The following is a 22,340-nucleotide window of genomic DNA, read 5'->3' as shown; positions in this document are numbered from 1 at the left end:
ATTCAAAAAAATGGTTTTAGTTTTACTGAACAAAGAAAACAAAGGGGAAAAGAAACCCTAGCAGGTTGAAAGCTGATCTTCAGTCTGCATCTTACATCTGTGTAAGAATACTTGTCAATTATTTGATTTAAATTGCACTTAAGTCTATGAGTAGAGGTGAATACAATGAGCAACTGGGTCATTTGTCTCGTACCTAAATATATTCAAAATGAGGATAGGAATTCTCCCTCTCATTTCTTCTTTAATACTTAAGGCTCATGACATGTTGTGTGTATCATAACTGACGAGTGTTGAAGATGAACCTTTGTAGTGCTTGAGATGCAGTCCAGTATGTATCCCTTGTACTGATTTGTATTGAATGAAGTCTTGAACTTGAATTTGAATCTTATCTTGAGCTCTTGAGATCCAGTATATCCAGTACCTTTTCCATAAGGAGACTTGCTTTATCAAGTGATCAAGGGTCTTTTGATCACTTGAACAAGCTTGGGAAATTGAGCACGGTGCAAAGGATCTGGTTAATCAAAGTAAACTTTGACCAACACAGCCAATGGGAATGGACATGATCATTTGAATCAAGTACACAACATACCTAAAGGGTTAATCAGTCAATTTACACCAAATGATCTCTTACAAACCCTAAATTAGTGGAGCATGCATATCAAGATTCTAAACCTTAGGGGTACTAAAGTCAATGTGCACAAATGGATCAATTAGGGAATATATTCTTAAAAAAATCAAAATCTAATTAAAATACTAATTAAACCTAATTATCTAATCATATCACAATTGTTTCTAATTATAACCTAATTATTTCTAATGATCACATGATAGGAAAATAATTAAGCTAATAAATGATTAATTGTTATATGCACAAAATATGGAAAAAACAAAAACTAGAAACAAAAACTTAATCCAGAGAAATCAATTAAACTTGATTAAGCTAAAATAAATTAAATGGAATTAAGTTAATTAAAGTGAACGAGGGGAGGGTGCAAGCATGGTCACAGGTGTGCGTATGCCAAAATGTTTGGGCTTGAAGCCCAAACAAGACCAAGCTCCCAACGGTAAAAAAAAACGAGTCCAAGTCCAAACGTGTTCATGTCAAAAGCTCAGCAATACAGCTGAAAAACTTCATCATGTCCAAACTTCACTTCTTCTCCCTCAAGAACAAAACCGAGACGAAGAAAATGATGAAGAAACAATGCTCTGAAATCAACTTCAATCACCGAAATTTGAATCAACATTCACCATTCACATTTAATTCAACTCTGTGCGCACGGAATCAGAAAGAAACAAAAACGAATTTGAAGCAAGAACTCACTGAATCGATGTTTCGACACGAACATGTACCAAATCTATCTTCTCCTTTCTCTGTTTCGATTCCTTCTTCTTCTCAAATCCTCCGCTATTATTGCGTTGTTGTTCGTTGATTCCGCAATGAATTGTTGTGAGAAATTAAGAATTGAGAGTTGAAAGAAATGAAATGAAATCGTGAGTTTGGAATAGAAAATGAAATCTGAGCTTGAAAGATGAAATCGTTTAGAATGAAAAATGAATCGTGAGTTAGCTTATACAATCCCAAACTGTTAGATCGTTTATCTCCGTTAATTCATTTTTGGCCAATTCTGTTGAAATTTTTTAACACCGTGAATTAGTTAGTTGGTTAGTTATAGTTGTGAAGTTAGTTAGTTATGAATGAAGTTAGTGACTGATTAGTTTGCTAATTGAAATCATTCTGCTAATTATTTGCCCTGTTATGAATTAGTTTTGAATCTGTTAGTTGAAGAGTTTTGGTTTTGTTAATTGGTTTTGCAGGTTAAGGTTAAATTGGAGGGTGAAGTTAATGATTAGTTAACGTTAGTGAATTTTGTTTGTTAATTGGTTTTGAAGGTTAAGGTTAAATGGAAGGGTAAAGTTAATTGAATCGATTTTGTAGGGGCAATTGAAACTGGCTTGTGAATCGTTTGTGATGTGAATTGGGATTTGGCTTGTTGGATTAGCTTATTCATTACTCTATTAAGGACTTTTTGCTACAAATGCCCCTTTCCTGAAATTTATAACCCAATATGCCCCCGTTTGATTTTTTTTTCCAATGTACCCCTTTTTCTTAATCAACTCGTCACTCCAATGCACGAGGGCCTGAAGGCCCAATTCGTGTAGTAAGGGCTCGGCCATTGAATGACCGAGGGCACGAAGAAGCAATTTTTTTTTTAATATTTTAAATACTTTATTAAATAGTAATAATAATTAATATAATTGATTTTTAATTATTAATTCTATATTTAATTAATATAATTGATTTATTTAAAAATAATAATAATTTTTTTATAAAAATATTTAAAATAAAATGTAAATAATAATAGTTTTTCATGATAATAATTTTTTTTTGATATTATTATTTTTAAAATATTAATAATAAAAATGATTAATTTTTAGAATATTAATAATAGAAATAATTTGTGTCTTATATATTAATAATAAAATTGATATGTTTCCCTCTAAAATGTCAATAATTTTTTGGGAATGATATCTTTTCCGCCAAAAAGTTTTTGTGTTTGTACTGTCTCGGCCAATGATTGACCGAGTATTCAAGTATTAATTTTTCTATAAATAGCAGAACTTGTAGAAATGTAACTCAGATCACCAAATCCTTTCTTTAGGTCAGAATGTTTGTTTGTGGTCTTGTATTTTATGGACACGGTGAAAAAATGAGTGTTTGCCTTGATCCGCAATGGAATTTCAGAACACTGATTTCAGCCATCCACACTGGCTTCCGACAGTTGGGCGGGCGTCGTATGAAGGTGAGGAAAGTAGAGTATCGTTGTCCATACATAACGTTGACTGATGCAAGCCCCGATGGTACGTACATGTATTACCTAGATCGTATAGAAAATGATGAAGATGTCCAGTGTATGTTTTCGGCACATAGTGGTGAAGTTAATAGAGGAGTTGAAGGTCCACTTGTGCTGGTTGTTGTTGTTGATTAGTTTTTTAATTACCAGTTGTGTTGGTTGTTGTTGTTTAGTTAATGTGGTCGTACTTTGTAACCATTAGCCTTTGATTAACAAATGTATTTCATAATTGTTTGTTCCCAAAAGACATTAGAAATACACAATGGTTTATATATATTACGTGCATAGTAGTTAATAAATAAATAAAAAAACATAATCATCTGAACGAATATTTAAAATAACAACATAATCATCTGGAAGGTCGTTGGGGTGGTCCTGCAACATTAGGACATTTCCTACGCATGTGTCCTATTTCACGGCAAATTCCACACCTTCTCTTTTCCTTCTCAACGTCGTCCATCTCGGTTCTAATCCTGGTGTTGTTTGGGCGCCCTTTCTTCCTCCTTCTCATAGAGTCGTCGTGGCAAAGAGTAAATCCTTCATATTATGGCCAATTCTCCTCATGGGGAAGTCCTAGGAAACTCTCCTGATAGACCTTGAAGACGTTAAGAATTTTGAAGACGTCTGAAATGTGAATGGAATAGTCCTGGCGTATGCTCGAACATGCTGCGATTACATGGGAGCAAGGTAAGTGAAATGCCTGAAATTTCCCACAGTCACAGTGTTGTTTCCTCAGATCAACACTGAACGTTCTGGTTGGTCGACCGTCGTTATGATTAATCTTCTCTTGGACCATGAAATAAAATCTCTCTCGATCGAACTGCATGACGTTGTGCGTGTTAGCTTTGATGACTTCCTCAGCCATCCCCTTGTTGCAGTTATCAGTGAAAACCTACCCAGAGGCTAACATTTTTGTCCACTGATGGCCTCTTCTACCAAATAGTGATCCTAAACGATAGTACGTAGATTTGACCAATGCATTGATTGGAAGGTTTCGGGTTTCTTTTAGCACCGAGTTCATTGCTTCTGCTAGGTTAGTTGTCATGTGACCCCAGCGTTGCCCTCCGTCAAATGCCCTAGCCCACTTCTCGCGAGGGATGTTGTCTATCCATGATAAAGCATCGTTGTTTGTTCTTCGAATTTCCCCCCGATAGTAGTTAAACGTTGCCTCTGTTAACGCATAACCCATGTTAACAACTATTTTCCGCAGATCCTTGTCTTTAATCTCCCGCATGAAATTTTGCGCGATATGTCTAATGCAATAGACGTGTGATGAAGGAGGAAACTGCCATCCATTTTCCGGGTTGTTGTATGCACTCTTTATCGATTCATGTCTGTCTGATATTAGGCATAGATTTGCTTGGGGAGTAACATGCATTCTCAAATTCTTAAGAAAGAAACTCCAGGCTTCCTTTGTCTCACTTTCAACCAATGCGAACGCTATCGGAAATATGTTCCCGTTCCCATCCTGTGCCACAGCCATCAATAGAGTCCCTATGTACTTGCCATACAACCAAGTTCCATCAACCTGCACAATTGGTTTACAATACGCGAAACCACGTATACATGGTCTAAACGCCCAAAACAGACGATGAAATATCCTTTGGTCACCCAAGTATGAACCATCATTTGAAATCACAAGTAAGGATTGTAATTCTATAATGGTACCTGGTAGATATCTTTTCATTACCAGTATCCACTGCGGAAGATCGTTATAAGATGTTTCCCAATTTCCATACAGCGACTCAATTGCCTTACACTTCGCAATCCATGCCTTTTTGTATGATATGATATACATGTATTTCTCAACAACATGAGAGATGATAACCTTCACCTTAAGAGAAGTGTCTCGATTTACAAGCTCCATTATGCTCTTGCTAATCATTTCTGAATTGATTTTTGTATGGTCTTGTGACATGGAAGTGGTTGTGCACGTATGAGGCCCACTAGACTTACCAACTCTCCACCTTGAGTTGCCCTTGCGCAAAGATACCCTGCATTTGAAATTGCATGTTGAATTTCTACATTTGATGACAAAACGTACATTGTCAGATTTAACCACAGAAAAATCTAGACTATGTTTTATATGCCATTGTTGCAACGCCAGAACACACTCTTCCTTATCTTCATACTCTATGCCCTCCTCTATTTCGTCAGAATTGTGAGTTGGTATGAAACTGTCGAAAACGGAGATTGGTTAAGCATCATCCAAACTTATGTTTTGCATGTGCGCAGGTGGGTTGTACAAACTAATTGGTTGCGCTCTTAGTGCAACGGTCGGTGTGTCGAATATGTCCTCATTGCCATCGTCATGACTAACACCAAATAGATCTTCAAATCGAACCTCCTCAAGATCATCCTCACTATTCTCGCCTACCTCTTCATTTGGTATGAAAGGTTCATTATTTTGAGTCGGCTCTTCGTCAATGACTTGACTCATTCCATAGTCGTGTGACTGTACAGATTGCGTTGGATAACCGTGATTTTCGTTGTGAGTCGGTTGTTCTTCAACATCTTCATTTTGACTCGGTTGTTCTTCAAGATTATCGACTAGATGAACATATATCTCAATGCTTGGTAATTGAGATAATGTTACATGACATTGAAACATCGACCTAACATCTTCGTCGGTCTCAATCGGTGTCATTATGTAAAAGACGGTATTATCATCTCCATTAAATAATGGTTGACGATAAATGATGTCTTCAACATAACGTTGCAACTTTTTTTCAATACGGTCTTTTAAATGATGAAAGTCGGAGTTGATGTGGATTTTGAACATAGTTAAATTCGTATTGCAAAATGAGAATCCCTCACTTGAACCTGTGAAAAGTGACCCTTCGGAATGGATAGAAACAATTAAATTTCTTTGAGCCATGGATGTGTAATATTTGATTTAGTTTAGAGATATGAATGTATATTTAGTTTGGTGAGAATAAATGAGGATGTAAGTTGTATTTATAGGAGATATGAATGTGTATTTGGTTTGGTGAGAATAAATGAGGATGTTAGTGGTATTTATAGGAGATATGAATGTGTATTTGATTTGGTGTGAATATATTAATGTATACAAATCACATGCTGATTTTTACTTAAAAGGAAGAGAGAGAAGGAGGGAAACGCGTGAGGAATTGCCATGTACTAGCTCGTCCATTGATTGAACGAGGCAAAACCCTAAAAGAGTGAACTCGTCACTCCATTGGACGAGCCCACACGGCAGACGCAGTACCTCGCCATTCCATTGGACGAGGCCTCAAAGACCTAGGCATAGCTCGTCCATCAAAGTGACGAGCCATAGTGCAGGCTTTTGCGCAGTGTATTTTCACTTCAGCGTGGGAATCTCAATTTACAGGATTCCTTACACATTTTTTTTGCATGCATGACATGCAATGCAATGTCAAATCCCCAATTCAAATTTTTACCAGTTAATTTATTATATTTTACCACTATAAATAATCCATACCTCTACACTTCTTACTCATCATCTACCTACAATTTCTATTTCACACATTCTTACTCTCTTAAAATATTTACTCTCTTCAATTTCTACACTTCCTTTCAAGATGTCTTTCTTATGGATGGGCGAATCACACCGTGGGACGGCGGCAAACATTGCCGAATACGTAAGTCTCTTTCAAATTTACCATTTTTTATTACCGTTTTTTATTTCCGTTCTTTATCAGATCAAATATTCATTACCGTTTTTTATTTTAATTTCAGCAAGATTGTAGGTTTCGGGTCCATTCGCATACATATATTCAACCAAGTGCGGTTATAATACCGTATTTGGAGCTAGCAGGTTTTGCGAATGTGGCCAAGATTGCAAGTCTAAAAGTAGACTCTAAACTCATTGTGGCATTGTTAGAGAGATGAAGACCGGAGACACATACATTTCATTTACCAACAAGTGAATGTACCATCACACTAGAGGATGTGAGTATGTTATTCGGTCTCCGAATCCATGGAAAAGCTGTCAATGGCCCAACAAACGTAACCAATGACGTTTACATGGAAAATTTGGGCATCGAACCAACCGCCTCGGATAAAAATGAGGCTTCTGTCAAAATTGTTTGGTTAGAAGCAGTATTAACGCAACTCAAAAATAACCCTAACCCGTCCGAGGCAGAAAATATTTTACATGCAAAAATTTATATTTTACTTTTAATTGCTACTTTTTTAATGCCAGATAAGAGTCACAATTTGTTGCATTCTTCTTGGTTACCTTTAGTAGGAGACCTTGAAAAATGTAATACATACAGTTGGGGTTTTGCTTGTTTGGCGACACTATATAGACATATGTGCAAGGCGGCCCATAAAGGAGTAAAGAGCATAGGAGGATGTGTTGTATTACTAACTGTATGGACATTCACACGCATACCCTTGTTAGCCCCGGTTAGTAACGAGGTTCCATCACATCCTTATGCATTAAGGTAACGATTTTCATTTAAATGCAGTTTATATTTATCAAAATTATTTATACGTCACTTTAACGTTTTTTTTTTAATATGCAAGATGGTGCAAACGAGGTATGAATTATGGAAATAATCCTCGTCATCATCTACGAGGGTACCGTGTTGCAATAGAACACATGGAAGAAAACGATGTAAGAATGATTAATTATAATATTAAACTTATTTAAATTTATTGTATACATTCTAATATTAATTATAATATTAAACTTATTTAAATTTATTGTATACATTCTAATATTAATTATAATATTAAACTTATTTAAATTTATTTTATACATTCTAATATTAATTATAATATTAAACTTATTTAAATTTATTTTATATATTCTAATATTAATTATAATATTAAACTTATTTAAATTTATTTTATATATTCTAATATTAATTATAATATTAAACTTATTTAAATTTATTTTATACATTCTAATATTAATTATAATTTTAAACTTATTTAAATTTATTTTATACATTCTAATAGTTATATTTCTTTTAACAATTTATTTGGAGGCCGTACATACAATATCCAGTGTCTGATTATAATGACAGTCGAGTCTGGAGTGCAACAACATATATCATATGTTTCTATACCGTTGAGATGCATCAGACGGATCGAGTCAAACTCCAATTTGGATTTGAACAACAAATACCATCTCCGCTAAGATGTCTAAGTGAACACCATAACATGACTATGGTCCAAGCTTGGGACACGCATTGGCAAGATTTAAATAAAGAAGAGCTGAAAGAATGGAAAAGAAGAAGGCATTTGGTGTTACAAGGAAACTCGGTAATTGGTGAGTCTAAGTCGGGTAGAGAATACATGAATTGGTTTTTATCAATTCCTTTTATGCACGTTGCTCAGACACAATTTTTGAATGATCCCCGTCAGCGTGTAGCTTCTTCAACCCAACACACAACATCACCCCCACAACAACATAACCAACCATCATCCTCAGCTCAACAAACATACCAACACATCCAGACCATCCAACAACACACCAATTATTCCACCTCAACCCAACACCATAATCCTCAAACTCCATTCCCTCAAAAAAACTACTTTTACAACCAACAATATCAACAACAAACCAACCTACGCCCACCCATACAATACACTCCAATTCCTCAACCCAACTTTGAATACTCAAACCCTCATTCTCAACCCCAACCTTCTAACATCACATACGCACATCCCACTCCCACATACAACCCTGATGATGTGTATTATCCTCCTATCCAACACACCCGACCCGAAACCTACACACAAACCACACATTCACTACCCAACTTTGACCTCACCGATGACCATTTATTGAGTATGCCTTCTTTTGGCGTTCAAGAACTCGACGTTATGGATATGCTTCCAAACACATCACAACAACATCAAAGTCAACAACATCAACAACAAGACACCCTTGATGAATTGTCTTCCGACTCATCTCCGTCTCCCGCAAGACAAAGACAAGAAGACTTGGGCAAGGGAAAACGCAAAAAAGTTGGCACAAGATGTGGAACAGGCGGTCACTATAAATAAAATGTATTGCTTCCATTATATCAATAAAATGTATTTCTTCCATTGTAATTCTTAAAAAAACAAATTATTTCTATTATTAATATTCTAAAAATTAATCATTTTTATTATTAATATTTTAAAAATAATAATAATGTTTTTTTATTATCATGAAAAACTATTATTATTTACATTTTATTTTAAATATTTTTATAAAAAAATTATTATTATTTTTAAATAAATCAATTATATTAATTAAATATAGAATTAATAATTAAAAATCAATTATATTAATTATTATTACTATTTAATAAAGTATTTAAAATATTAAAAAATAAAAAAAATTGCTTCTTCATGCCCTCGGCCATTCAATGGCCGAGCCCTTACTACACGAATTGGGCCTTCAGGCCCTCGTCCATTGGAGTGACGAGTTCAAGAACAAAAAAGGGGTAGATTGGGATTTTTTTTCAAAGTGGGGCATATTGGGAAAAAAAATTCAGGAAAGGGGCAGGACAGGAAAAAAGTCCTCTATTAAGTGGAGTTTGGCTTGTGAATCGAAAATGGTTGTTGAAAATGCAAGGCTCTGTTAATGACTGCAATTGGATTTCTTTTGCAGGTAAATAAATTGCTTAGAATATGATCATAAGCCATGCTTGGAAATGTGAAATTGGAATGCTTGGAAATTAAATTGGAATATTTGGAAATTAAATTGTGTATTAGTTGAATTTGTAATTTTTGTAATTGAAATTGTATTGGCTTGAACATTGTAATTTGTAATCAAAGGTTGAATGTTGCAATGAAATAATGGATGGTTGAATATGGATTATGTTGTGAATTTTGTAAATTTTGGATTGAAATATGTGAATTGGTTTGAAATTTGAAAGTTGGTTTGTGGTTGTGTACATGGAATTGAATGAAGATGAATGTATTTGGGAATTGAACATGTATGGCTTATGTATTTGGGATTTGAACATGCGTGGCTTATGTTGTAATGAAATTGATTGTAGAAATGAATTGGAATCAATTGTTGAAGGAAAATGATTGAAAATTATTTATGGGAGTTTGAATGGTGTAATGACATGAAAAGGTTTGCAAATTGACATGGCATGGTTTAAAAATGGCTTAAAATGGAAACATGTCATTATGGTTTGAATTAAAAAAAAAGAAGCATCATGATTTAAAATGGACATGAATCATGGTTATGGATTATATGGAATTGACTTGGAAATGGTCATGGTAATGAACATTGGTTACATGGATTATGGTTGGACAAAGACTTGGTTTAAAAATGAGTCATGGTGTGTATTTTGAAATCAACACTATCTTAGGTTTTTTTGGACGGCCTAGTATAGATGATGGATAACAAGAATATTAGGGACCTACGGATGATAATATGATAAGTTGACTTTGGTCAAGCGGTTGACCAAAAGTCAACTTATGCAAAAAGATAATGTAATCTTGCAATGTATATGAACAATGGGACTAATGAATTGGAATAGACCTCTTTGGTTAAAAATGAATGTTCAAACAACAACATGAACCACATAGAATTCAAATTGACCAACTGCCCAATTCAATGCCACCAATTGGACTCAAAAGAACTTGGATGAATGAATGATAGTGAACTGTCATACCCTAATTTTTAACCCTAAGATCCCACATTCATTTTCATCCTTGCATACAAAGAAGGTCACATCTTAGTCCTCCCCCTTTCATATTTGGGTTTATCCTTTGCAGGGATCATCAAGCACCTATTTGTTGGTGTTTTACTTTTGTATTTATATGTTCATTGTTTATCTAACTAATAACACTGAAATTTACCGTATTTTTGACTCCGATTTCACATGCATTCCAGTTGTTTTATTGTTATTTTGTTGTGTTATCACTATGTTTTTCTTTGTTTTCAGGTTTTTACTTTAATCGGAGCCCCGATCGAGAAAAGGAGCGAAAAAGAGCTAAAACCCCTAAAATTCAGCATTTTGTATTTGTGGCTTCCACCATGGTTGGCGCCATAGACCCTGCCATGACATGTCCAAGCTCAACCCCCCTCAACTTCCACGTTCCCCACTACTTCCACTAAGGCGCCTCAGATTGGCCTTGTGGCGGGCGCCATGGCCTTGTGGCGGGCGCCACAACAGGAAAAGTTTTCCCTCCCATTTTCAAGTTTAAGGGCATCCTTGTCATTTCCATCTTTTTACTTGCTTATAAATAGAAACTCGAAATCACTTTTTCAATCATCCAAACTTAGAACAGAGGGAAACTCAGAGCAACTTTGTTTCACTTAGGCATATATTCAGTATTTTAAAGTGGTAATCGCTTCGCATTGGGGTGTTACCACAATTGTGTAATCGAGTCTGTGATCGAGTCTGTAATCGAGTTTGGAGCACTTTGGAAGGAAGTTAATCCTGCCGCCATTTTCATTTCCGCTTTGCAATTTACTCAACCCTCCGATTGGAGCAGGTTTTTATTACTTTGCCTTTACTTTATTTATTTCCTCGCACTTGCTTTACTTTATTTATTTCCTCACACTCGTTTTACTTTATTTATTTCCCGCACTCTCTTTACTTTATTTATTTCCCGCACTCGCTTTACTTTTGTTTATTTTCCCGCACTCGCACTACTTTTGTTTATTTCCCGCACTCGCACTACTTTTATTTATTTTCCGCACTCGCACTACTTTTATTTAAATTCCGCACTCGCACTACTTTTATTTAAATTAATGCACTTTTACTTTACCATGTCTAACTAAATCTATAAGGTTAGAATGTAAGGATCGTAATTGAACCGATAATCCGTACAATTGTTCGTAGAAACACTTAAGGGCTATTTTAACTTTCAACTTAAGTTTTCCCGTACTTCAATTCCGTTGGGTAAGATCGAAAGTCGTCCAATGTCTATTTAAACTTAATTGTTTTTAACTATTTCAAAAACAGCGAAAGCGCTTTGTTTAGTTCATTAGGAGTCTTAATTTAAGAAGAAAAAAAATTTTAAAACTATTTTCGGACGCGTTTATAATTTTAGAGTCTGGTTCGTGAGAACCTCTTTCGGTTAAGAAATCCAGGTTAAAATACTTTTCAACTTAGTCAAGATACTATATTTCTTAAAAATAGGTTTACTACTCTAACGCAATGCGCGCCTTTTTATAAGTGACAATAAGAGGGTTTGATTAAGGAGTACAACTCGGTTCTGAATACGCGAAAGCGACAGTTCCCGTTAAATTAGTTCTTTTCAAAGTAGGAAACATTGCCCATAAGTAGTTCTATCAGCAAGTACTTGGATTATTAATTGATTATGTGAATTACATTCGACCCTGTCTTTATTAATTAAACTTTATTCAATACTTTACTTTTCATTGCACACTCTAAAAACACCTATTTTAATTGCCTTTGATAAACACCATAACAATAGATAACGATAGATTGACACTTGGTCTCTGTGGATTCGACAATCTTTTATATTACTCTGACGCGTTCGTATACTTGCGAAAAACACGCATCAAGTTTTTGGCGCTGTTGCCGGGGACCAATTTCGTCAAATTTCATTTTCCTGTTGTTATATCGTTTAGACTTAGGTTATTTCCCGCCGGTCAATGCAAAGAACTCGCAGCACCGGAAGTTTAAGCTTAGTATATCCTCTGGCGGAACCTGAACGTTACGCTTGCGCACGTTTATTCTTTCATAGAATTAAGAGAGCTATGGCCGAAGATCAAAACCAAAGACCTCTTAAAGATTTTGCTCAACCATCAAATGAAGAACCTAGTTCTAGTATAGTAAACCCAACCATCCCAGCTAATAATTTTTAACTTAAACCATCCCTGTTGCAACTAGTGCAACAGAGACAATTCGCAGGTCTCGCTACTGAGAACCCAAATCAACATTTAAAAATATTTCTTCAATTAGCAGACACTTTTAAAACCAATGGAGCTTCTCCTGAGGCAATACATTTAAGATTATTCCCTCTTTCCCTCAGAGATAAAGCCCTATCATGGTTAGATTCCCTTCCATCCAATTCCATTACGACTTGGGATAACCTTAGAAGAGTTTTTCTTACTAGATACTTTCCCCCGAGTAAGACCGCCGTTCTTCGAAATCATATAACTAGATTTACCCAAAACCAAGGAGAATCGCTGTTCGAAGCTTGGGAGAGATATAAAGAGTTGTTACGAGCATGCCCACATCATGGTTTAGAAAATTGGTTAATCATTCAAACCTTCTATAATGGACTTCACTATAACACGAAGATGACCATTGACACTGCCGCAAGCGGTGCTCTGATGAACAAACCTTATCCTGAAGTTAGTGCCCTCATCAAAGATATGGCTCAAAACCATCAATCATGGGGAGTCGAACGAGCGATAGTTGAGAAGAAGGAAGCCCAAGGAGGAGTGCATGAACTAAGCTCTATAGAAATGATGCAAGCTAAAATGGACGCATTAGCCCTTAAGGTTGAGCATATGTGCATAAACCTGAATACTGTAGTCGCAGTTTCGTCGGATTGTGAGATATGTGGAAACAAAGGACACCAATCTGCAGAATGCAGTCTGTTAAACGAAACCCACTCTGAGCAAGTGAACTACACCCAAGGGAACCCATACTCGAATACCTATAACCCTGGATGGAGGAATCACCCGAACTTCTCCTATAAAAACAATAACCCTATCCAAAATAATACACCTCCGAGACCTAGTTATCAAGCCCCAAGATCAAATCAACCTATGCAACATGTACCACCAAAGCCGAGCCTTGAGAAAATTATGGAAAATTTTATCACCGCTCAAACCCAACAAAACAAGGAGTTCATGAACCAGAACATTCATGTTAACGAATTTATTACTCAGTTGAAACCAAGGTTGACCAAATAGTTACTCATACTAAGATACTTGAAACCCAGATCTCTCAGGTAGCTTTAAACCAAGCCCCTCAGACTACACCTGGAGGATAATTCCCTGGACAACCTCAACAAAATCCGAGAGGACAAGCCAATGCCATTACCCTACGAAGTGGGAACGCTTATGATGAGCCACCAAACCCTAGATTGAGTGAACCCGAAACTTCTAAAGAATGTACCGAACCCACATACGAAGTAAAGGAACCAGAGGAACCTGAAAACCAGAAAGGTCGAGAGAAAGGAGAAGAACCTAAAGATAAAACTTACGTACCACCCCCGCCATATAAACCACCTATACCATATCCGCAAAGACTCAAACAAACCCAGATCAATAAACAATATAAAAAATTTATTAAAGTTATAGAAAAACTTCATGTAGAAATCCCTTTCACAGAAGCCATCACCCAAATACCTTCTTATGCAAAATTTCTCAAAGACATCCTTACCAACAAACGTAGACTTGACGATCTGAAGCCTTTGGAATGTAATGCTATTTCCGAGGACAAATTAGCAAAGAAAGATAAAGATCCTGGAAATTTCTCCATTCCTTGCCTTTTGGGTAATCATGTCATCGAAAAAGCTTTTCTAGACCTAGGAGCTAGTGTGAGCCTAATGCCTTTAGCAGTTTGTGAGAGGTTAAACTTAGGAGAATTACAACCCACTAAGATGTCACTTCAGTTAGCCGATAGATCTGTTAAGTATCCGATAGGCATTTTAGAAGATGTCCCTGTTAGGATAGGTCATTTATTTATCCCTACTGATTTTGTTGTCATGGACATCAAAGAGGACAATGATATACCAATCCTTCTAGGTAGACCTTTCTTATCGACTGCAGGAGCCATAATAGATGTCAAGAGAGGAAAGTTGACCTTTGAGGTAGGTGACGAGAAAATAGAATTTATACTTTCGAAATTTCTTATGGCACCTGTGATGGGAGACACGTGTTATGCCTTAGATATCATTGATGAATGTGTTAGAGAACTAGAACAAGAAGAAATTATAAAAACAATTAAGTTACCATCAACTCTCATAGTGGAAGATGATGACTCTAAGAAACCCTACATCGATGATAACCTTTACGAATGTTTATCCCTTGCCCCAGATCCTATGCCATGCCCTAAGAAACCAACCTTAGAACTTAAGGAACTGCCTAAGAACCTGAGATATGAGTTCCTCGATGAAAAGATGAACCGTCCAGTTATAGTCAGTGCTACCTTGAGCCAAGAGGAAACGAACCAACTTTTAGACGTTTTACGAAGATATCCCTCAGCCTTAGGATATAATATCTCTGACCTGAAAGGTATAAGCCCATCCGTATGCATGCATCGGATTTCGCTCGAAGAAGATTCAAAACCCTCCAGGGAACATCAGAGAAGAATAAACCCTATAATGAGTAATGTTGTTAAAAAGGAAGTTCTTAAGTTACTTGAGGCAGGTATAATCTATCAGATCTCGGATAGTAAGTGGGTGAGCCCTGTGCATGTAGTACCTAAAAAGGGAGGCATCACAGTCGTGCAAAATGATAAAGGCGAACATGTAGCAAAACGTTTAGAAGGAGGATGTCGGATGTGTATAGATTATAGAAAATTAAATAAAGCAACCAGGAAGGATCATTTCCCTTTACCATTTATAGACCAAATGTTGGAGCGTCTAGCCAGACACTCTTACTTCTGCTATTTAGATGGATACTCTGGATTCTTCCAAATACCTATCCACCCCGAAGATCAAGAAAAAACTACCTTTACATGCCCTTATGGAACTTTTGCCTAACGACGAATGCCATTCGGCCTCTGTAATGCCCCAGCTACTTTCCAACGCTGCATGATGTCAATCTTTGCAGATTACCTAGATGGTATCATGGAAGTGTTTATGGATGATTTCTCGGTTTGCGGATTTGATTTCCACAATTGCCTTGCTAACCTTGAGAAAATCCTGGAGAGATGCGTGGAGGTGAACCTCGTGCTAAACTGGGAAAAGTGTCATTTCATGGTGACCGAAGGAATAGTTTTAGGACATATAGTTTCCGAAAAAGGTATAGAGGTAGATAGAGCTAAAATAGAAGTTATAGAAAACCTAAAACCCCCTAAAACTATCAGAGAAGTCTGAAGCTTTCTTGGACACGCTGGATTCTACCGGCGTTTTATTAAGGGTTTCTCCAAAATCACTAAACCTTTAACTGGACTTTTAATGAAAGATGCTGAATTCATTTTCGATGAAAAATGTAATGACGCATTTAATCTCTTAAAGCAAGCATTAATCTCTGCACCTATTATAAAACCTCCTGATTGGTCGGAACCTTTTGAGATAATGTGCGATGCTAGTGATTATGCAGTTGGAGCCGTTCTAGGACAAAGGAAAGAAAAAAAATTACATGCAATTTATTATGCCAGTAGAACCCTAGATGCTGCCCAACTTAACTACGCAACAACTGAAAAAGAATTACTCGCTGTAGTTTTCGCTATAGACAAATTTAGATCTTATCTAGTAGGAGCAAAAATTATAGTTTACACCGATCATGCTGCCATTCGTTACCTATTAAGTAAAAAAGATGCCAAGCCCAGGTTACTCCGATGGATTCTATTACTACAAGAGTTTGATTTAGATATAAGAGATAAAAAAGGCACTAAAAATGTAGTAGCCGATCACCTTTCTAGGCTAGAACATCTAAAACCAGAACTAGTACCCATAAATGATGATTTCGCCTATGATAGACTGATAGCTAGACTAGAAACCATTGAAGATGATAACCTAAGCACTCATGAGCACTCCCAAAATTCCTTAGCAATAAGTAACGTACCCTGGTATGCAGACTTCGTTAATTACCTAGCTGCTGATATAGTACCCCCTGATCTTGACTACCACCGCAAGAAGAAATTCTTCCACGATGTGAGAAACTTCTATTGGGACGAACCGCTCCTTTTCAAAAGGGGTAAAGATGGCATTTTTCGCCATTGGGTTCCAGAAGAAGAGGTAAATAGTATTATCGAGCATTGTCATTCTGCACCCTATGGTGGACATGCGAGCACCTCTAAGACGTGGGCCAAGATTCTTCAAGCTGGCCTATTCTGGCCTACCATGTGGCGTGATATCTATGCTTGCATTGTCAAATGTGATAGATGCCAACGCACTGGAAACATTTCAAGGCGTGATGAAATGCCTCTAAGAAACATTCAGGAAGTAGGACTCTTTGACGTATGAGGTATAGATTTCATGGTGTTGTAACCTGAAAAATACAGTGCGCGAAAAAACAACCGGCGAAAGAAAATGACAGAAGAGTCGCCACCGTGCGTTATTCATCCCAAAGGAGGGAAAGGAAACGCTCGAAGTAAACCTGAAAAAGGAAAGGACAAGACGGGGTCTCGCAACCAAATCTTGGGTTCGGGAGTCGGTTATGCGAAGGGAAGGTATTAGCACCCCTACGCATCCGTAGTACTCTACGGGATCCACTTTTGTAGTTCTTGTCTAAAGGGTGTGAGTTTATCTTGTGCTGTTTACCAAAAAAAAAGGGTTAAATGAAAATGACTCGCGCGGATGTCTCATCCACTGCATACGTATCTCATCTGAATATGAGAATCAGAGTCTTCGTAGCTCGGCTGACCTATGGGTTGGGGGGATGTGTGCTCGCTAAGACATCGCGTCTTATGCCTACGCATCTCATCTGGAATGAGAATCAGAGCAAGCCGTAGTTCGGCTAACTACGGGGTTATGGAGTGAGTTTTGGACGAACGACGTCACTATGCAATCTACCGGATGCTCGACCTTTGGAGACTTACTCACCTGTAGTAGAAGGAGTAAACGTGGGTTTAGGAGAAGAAAAATCAATGAAGGGTTAGGGTTTGGGATGCTCATGCAAAAAGGTAGTCCTTGACGAAGGAACCGCGCTACCTGTGGGGATACGAATACATACAAAACAAACATGTATAAAGTAAACGTGTCAACAAGGGGCTCAGAAGTAAATAAACAAAAAAAAACAAATGCCTCCTATCGAGGTCTTCCAGCTAAGAAAGCGATAAAATGCGGAAAAAAGAGGTAAAAGTACCACACAGATAAAGATCCGAAGTAACAGCAATTAAAGGAGTAAGAAACCCAGGGATCTCCCAAGCTAATGCCATCAAAGAAAGGTGAGTCAGTACAGGTAATCAGAATGAACCTCTAGGGGGTATCCCACAAATAAAGTGGGAAAACCACGCAAACCATCTCTGCAAGAGTCTGTGAGCCCTCACAAAAACTCAACAAAAGGGTTAGTGAAACACGATAAGCATTTTTTTCATGGATAACAATATGGTTTCAGAAACCTCAAACCCTGTGGCATACATTTCAGAAATCATGTGATTAAACATTCAAGGCATATGTTTCACCCATTCATGCATAATTAAACCCGTGGGCAAAAACATAATGAAATTCATCCATCATACCTCATACATTCAGATGATCCAAATTAAGAGCATAAAATCATGGGAATGAGGCAAACCTGATGGGAGAGACCGGTTGAAATCAAATGGCACGGCTGGGTTTGCAAGGCAATGTTAGGGTTTGCGTGAGATGAAAGTGTGTGAGTCAGATTGAATTTTTCAGAGCTGCCTGGGGGTTGCTCTGAGTTCTCTGTCAGGTTTCTCTTCAGATTTTGTCCAGGGTTTTGTTTCAAGGAAACCTCAGAGTATTTTGCTTCTCTCCTTTTTCTGTCTGATCTCCCTCTTTTATAACCTGATTTTCATGGCTTTGTGGGCTCAAATGAGAGAGTCCAAGTCCATGTTTTTTCTATTATATATATATATATATTTTTTTTATTTTTATTTTATTTTTTATTTTTTAATAAATTTTCTTGGATCTAATTCTGATTGACATGATGAAATGCAATATGAAATGCTAAATGAATGCATGAATGAGGAGGGAAAATTTTGGGGTGTTACAACTGCCCTTATTCAATCATCATCTAACCCGAGTAGGATGAAAGCGAACAACTTATCAGACAAACGGGGTGAGCTGTGATTGAATACCAAAGACAGACCGAAAATTTGCGCTCCGAGAACACCACAAAAACGCGGAAATACACCGCGCTGTTTATTTTTCTTCCGATCCTCTGGCTGGATCTGAATCAGTCTTCTGGCTTAATCTGGAGTTTTGATCCTCTGGCTGAACCTATACTCAATTTAGTCCTCTGGTTGGATATTAATTTTGATCCTCGGGCTGGATACGATTTTGATCTTCTGGCTAGATCTTCTTCGATCTTCTGGCTAGATCTCCTTCGTTTTGATTCTCTGGATGAATCTATTTCCTTTGATTCTCTGGCTGAATCTACTTCGATCTTCTGGCTAGATCTGAATTGTTGCGATTTTCGATCTTCTGGCTAGATCTTCTTTGTTTCGATTCTCTGGCTGAATCTACTTCGATCTTCTGGCTAGATCTGGATTGTTTTGATGATAAATTCCCATCATTAGGATCCCGCATCTGAGGCATGCGCTGGTTGACCCTCTTTTGAAATCTACACCCAACCTTCATATTAGATATGCAGTTTCGAGAATATTCCACTCTTGGGCTTCGTACATATTCTTCGGGCTAGAACATGTTGTAACGACTCCTCAATTAGACTTGGGCTTGCTGGGGAAATAAAGCTTGTAGGCGACTTCATTGGGGAATATTCAAATTGAGCCTTAGGCTGGCTTACTGGAACACGATTCTCAAGCTGAATCTTCGAAATGACCCTCAGGCTGGATCACTGGAACACGATTCTCAGGCTGAATCTTCGAAATGATCCTCAGACTGGATCACTGGAAAACGATTCTCAGGCTGAATCTTCGAAATGACCCTCATGCTGGATCACTGGAAAACGATTCTCAGGCTGAATCTTCGAAATGACCCTCAGGCTGGATCACTGGAACACGATTCTCAGGCTGAATCTTCGAAATGACCCTCAGGCTGGATCACTGGAAAACGATTCTCAGGCTGAATCTTCAAAACGACCCTTAGGCTGGATCACTCACGCTTGATCCTCTGGTTGGATCTCATGACCTTGGTTGTAAAGTAATTCTTCAGTCTGCTTGGAAGAATCTGTTTATCAGCTTATGTGTATGCTTGATATGATATGCATGCAAATGCAAATGTTATGCATGGTGTAAAAAGAAATCTGCTTGGGGAAGCAAACTCCGGTAGGGAACAGATCGCTGTATCAATCCTTGAATGCTCTGTGGGGAATGATCCGTCTGCCGGGACCAATGAGCCACCAAAAATAAATTGGCTGCTTCAAAAGTTGATCTTGCGGGGGGAGTATCAACTATGGAAACTTTGTTCGGCGAGGCTCTGTGAGGAGAGTCTGTAGGGAAAACACTTCCTGGGGAAATGTCGTAGGAAACGACCTTTGTTGGGGATATGAACTTGCTAATCGCCCTCAAGCTGGGGATTAACAAATCTGTTAAAAATAATCTGCTGGGGAATGAGATGAACACTGGGAACACCACCCTCTCATCTGTTGGTTATGCAACCACTCCGCTGTTGCTAGGAAGATACAGTCTGACACTGTCAACTCCGCTGGGGATATATAGTCTGGATACTGTCAACTCTGCTGGGGAACATGCTCTGCTGAGGAGAGACTTTGTCAACCGCTTGGGGATGAGGATTCATGACTTGGCATCCGGTTCCTGTGACCTGCAACCAAAAATACACGTATGCCTCGGGGGAATTACTCGGTTTGAATTCACCGTCCCGGATTAAGCACCTTCAAAGCAATTTTAAATGTTTTCCTGTGCAAATCATCTGCAAAAGCCACCATTATGTTCATATGCAATATGTTTTATCAAAAATTCGGACATTTTTGCAAACAAACTGATAAATGAAAAATAAAGAGGCTCTTCAACTGAATTATTCGACTCTTACTGGGGAGAAAATTTGTGCCAGGAATAGGCGAGGGTATCAGGAAGCTGATCCCTGAAAAGAGGTGATCGCTATAAAAAGAGAACTATCCTAATGGCAATGGGGATACGGGGTCCCATCGAGTTTCGACTCTGCTATGGCTCGTATGTCCTCAAGACGCTCTGCTCATCTTGCTTTCTGAAGTGGATGATTAGTCGATCTCTAACCTTCGGAGATTGCCGGATTGAATGAAACGGTAATGGAACACAGGTGAACTCAGATCGCAGTCGTTCGCTTATTCCCTAACTTTTGCCTAGATCGCCCCTTTTCGGGTTTTCAATCCACCGGGATACCCATTTTTGCCTGAGCCGCCCTTTCGGGTTTTCGACTCACCGGGTGTACTCTTTTTTTTTATATCCCTAATTTTTGCCCGAACCTCTTTATTCTTTTTTTTTTGGTTCGTCAGGATGCCCCTTTTTTTTTGCCTGGACTATTCTTTTTATCGTCCAGCGGGTCTATTTTATGCGAAGTACTTTTTTTTAACTGCGTCTGAGTTAATAGGGGACGGGAATCCTTCGCCATCCATGGTTGTTAGCATCAAAGCTCCGCCATAGAAAATCCTTTTAACCACGTACGGACCCTCATAGTTCGGTGTCCATTTGCCCCTGTGATCTGTGTTGGGAGGAAGAAATCTTTTGAGTACCAATTCACCGACTTGATACCCCTGAGGGCGCACTTTCTGACCAAATGCTTTCTTCATTCGTCTCTGACCGAGATACGTCAATTCTGGGTACGTAGTTCCAGCATAGCACCATTTCCCGTTGGTTTGATTGATGACCAAAGCTGAATCCCCGTATACATCCCGGGTTTTAATCTGTATATTGACGGCTTCCTCAAGTCTTAGGATACAAGCTTCGTATTCGGCTTCATTGTTGGTGCAGGGAAAAGTTATTCTGGCACCAAATGGCATATGAATCCCCTTCCGGTGTGATCAACACTACACCAACTCCGCGACCATTGACGTGGACCGCCCCATCAAACATCATAACCCATTTGGATTCAGGGTCAGGCCCCTCCTCCGGGAGTGGTTCCTCTCAATCTTTCGATTTGAGAAACATGATGTCCTCATCAGGAAAGTCAAACCTCATAGGTTGGTAATCATCAATCGGTTGCTCTGCAAGATAGTCTGACAAGACACTTCCCTTGATGGCTTTTTGTGAAGTATATTGGATGTCATACTCTATCAGTATCATTTGTCACCTAGTAACATTTCCGGTAAGTGCTGGCTTTTCAAAAATATACTTGATTGGATCCATTTTTGATATCAATAGAGTCGTGTGAGTCAACATATACTGTCTTAGTCGGCGAGCAGCCCATGCCAAAGCGCAACAAATTTTCTCGAATAGTGAGTATCTTTGTTCACAGTCGGTAAACTTTTTGCTAAGGTAGTATACTGCATGCTCTTTTCGACCTGACTCGTCATGCTGACCGAGCACACAACCCATTGACCTTTCTAACACAGTCAAGTACATGATCAACGGTCTTTCCTCTCGGCCTGTAGACTTGCCCCGATCTTGATCTCTTTCTTGTCGTCTGCGGTACCGATGTTGACGGTCTCAATCACCTCCTGATAAGGTGTAATAGCCCGGTCCTCCTGTTTCAACAATCTGGCTAACCCTTCAGGCAATTCACAATCTTCCTCAACCCCTTCTTCGGCTTAATAAATAGGATTGTCGAAGTCATACTTGGCCATAGCAGTGTCGTTAGTAGTGAGAT

General features: G+C 38.0%; 1 long non-coding RNA gene and 1 other non-coding gene across 2 annotated transcripts; one reads left to right on the top strand and one right to left on the bottom strand.

The window, feature by feature from the left end:
* Window positions 1-1,017: 1,017 nt before the first annotated feature.
* On the top strand, window positions 1,018-9,657 carry LOC127103244 (uncharacterized). The gene is made up of 2 exons (XR_007794759.1): window positions 1,018-1,346; window positions 9,448-9,657. It is a non-coding gene; the product is annotated as an uncharacterized LOC127103244 (long non-coding RNA).
* Window positions 9,658-12,909: 3,252 nt separating this feature from the next.
* On the bottom strand, window positions 12,910-13,016 carry LOC127108537 (small nucleolar RNA R71). Its single transcript, XR_007796069.1, has one exon. It is a non-coding gene; the product is annotated as a small nucleolar RNA R71 (small nucleolar RNA).
* Window positions 13,017-22,340: the final 9,324 nt, after the last annotated feature.

This window comes from Lathyrus oleraceus, chromosome 7, assembly GCF_024323335.1.
Source record: "Lathyrus oleraceus cultivar Zhongwan6 chromosome 7, CAAS_Psat_ZW6_1.0, whole genome shotgun sequence".
In the NCBI taxonomy this organism is placed as follows: Eukaryota; Viridiplantae; Streptophyta; class Magnoliopsida; order Fabales; family Fabaceae; genus Lathyrus; species Lathyrus oleraceus.
The sequence above is the reverse complement of the archived record's forward strand: the minus strand, read 5'-3'. Positions and strand labels throughout refer to the sequence as shown.